Genomic DNA, 2,106 nt, shown 5'->3' on the forward strand with positions numbered 1-2,106 from the left:
CTTCTCCTTCTCCTTCTCCTTCTCCTTCTCCTTCTCCTTCTCCTTCTCCTTCTCCTTCTCCTTCTTCTTTTTCTTCTTCTTCTTCTTTTTTCTTCTTCTCCTCTTTTAGTTTCTCCTGATGCAGCTCCATGAGGGTCTGACGTTTCTTCACAGACTCTTCTCCAGTCACATCATTTATAATACATTTCTCTGAATTAACACTCTCCTTCCCAGCTTCTCCAGTACAATAGGAATACTTAAAAAAAGAGTGACAACATTTGTAGCCCCAGTGGCCTTCTTTCCAGTAAGATCCCCAGATATGCGTGTGGTTATTATCTTCACGTCTTCCTCGTACTTGGAGCAGGCGACAGCCCGCTCCTGGCCTTTAATGACTGTTCCATGCCTGGAATACTCCATATAGTCTTCTGTCTCTTAGCAGCTCAGCTGGAGGAGCATCTAGGTGTTCTTGGCCACCGTACTTTTCCAGGATGCTCTCCTTCTGCTGCTCTTTGAAGTCTTCTTTTTTGACTTTGAAGGACTTATACAGCAGCTCTAGTTTTGTAGGATCTGCCTGGAGATGCACTTCAGACCCCTTGTTGTAGGCTTCCCAAGCAAACAATTGTGTTTGAGCCATTGAGATGGTGTCGCCTGTGTATCGAACAAAGTTATCTCCAGCGTAGCTCACTTCATCGGGATTCTTTCCTGCACCGGCGTAAGGATTCTCTCTCATCGCTCTTGTTTTTGGATCATAATAGGCAGAATTTGGACCTAAATTTCTCAAATATTTTGCAGTATCTTCATGAATCCTGAGATTCCGAACAGTAATGCGTCTTTTAGAGTCGAAATTCTGCCCAGGCATGTCAGTATCATCTGCATACTTGTCTTCATCCTAGTCTTCACTGTTACGATCCTTTTCCATCTGAGAATTGGGTTCCTCTTCTCCCCACTGGTGTTTTGGAGAATTAGCTTGCTCCACTAATTTTCCAGAGGCTAACTCTTCTTGAAGTTTCTGTGCTTTCAACGATCGTTTTGCCAGATCAACTTTGGCGTATTCCTCAACAATTTTCACGTGTTCTTCTGGATTGTAGCCATTCCACCGGTCTCTCTTCCCATCATAGTCAAACATCAGCTGAGGCTGGGTGTGCTCATCAGGAGCGATGTTAGTACCTGTGAATTTAGCTCCTACCCGCCTTGGCCTCTCAAAGCAGTCTTTCCTCTTGTGTGTCATGGCTCCGCAGTTCTCACACGCACCTTTGCAGTACTTGGTAGTTATAGAATTCTCTTTTACACCTCTCTTGTACTATTCCCCAGATAAACTGAAATGCTTCTGTTTCTCTGGCTGTGGTCTCTGATGCTTTAAAGTGGGTCTCTTTGATGGATCAATGTACCATGGGACCGAAGAAATATATTGAGAAATATGAGGGTTGATATCTTTTCCCTCCTCATCGACTTCTGCAGGAGCATTGTCCAGTTTTCTCTGTTCTTCTAGCTCCTTCTTTTTCCTCCAGTCCTCTCTGGTCATCTTTTTTGGCTCCTCCAAACTCATCTCCTTTGATCCCATCATGGGAGTGGCACTAACTGGGTCCACAGCTGCTGCCGATATGATGAATCAACGCCCTCCAGGCCCGCCACAGACTACTCAAAACCATCCACCAGAAACGAAGCGATCCAATAGTGTTTACGTCCGGGTTCCCTGCCTTCTTCCCGCAGTGCAGCGATAACTTCCGGGAGATCAACACATGCGCACTCGGTAAGACTTGGCTCTTTTTTTTTTTTTTTTTTGACCTAGCAAGGAGGAGGTCCTGCTAGTACTTCGTTGTACAACTTGCAGAGAAGTGATGGCAGTGCAGCTTTGTGCTCCACACAGGTAACTGTTGTTCTTTATTTGTTGTTCTGAATTTTAGCAAAAATGTTTACTAAGAAAGCTCTACACCTTTAATCCTAGCAGAGATAGGCGTATCTTTGAGTTCCTGGCCAGTGACACAGTAAGACCGTTTCTCAAACAAACAAAAAACTTAAAAAAAAAAAACTCTCATAAAAAGAGAAAAATATTAAACAAACTACTAGAAAATAGGTGATTTTGGTGGATTTTTTCTTTAAAAAAAGATTTATGCTTTGTTTTATGTG

At 43.4% G+C, this 2,106-nt stretch overlaps 1 pseudogene; it reads right to left on the reverse strand.

The window, feature by feature from the left end:
- The window catches only part of LOC114608196, a 1,955-nt pseudogene extending 367 nt beyond the window's left edge, over positions 1-1,588 (reverse strand).
- Positions 1,589-2,106: the final 518 nt, after the last annotated feature.

The sequence above is a fragment of the Grammomys surdaster genome, unplaced genomic scaffold, assembly GCF_004785775.1.
Source record: "Grammomys surdaster isolate TR1022 unplaced genomic scaffold, NIH_TR_1.0 125878, whole genome shotgun sequence".
NCBI classification, from domain to species: domain Eukaryota; kingdom Metazoa; phylum Chordata; class Mammalia; order Rodentia; family Muridae; genus Grammomys; species Grammomys surdaster.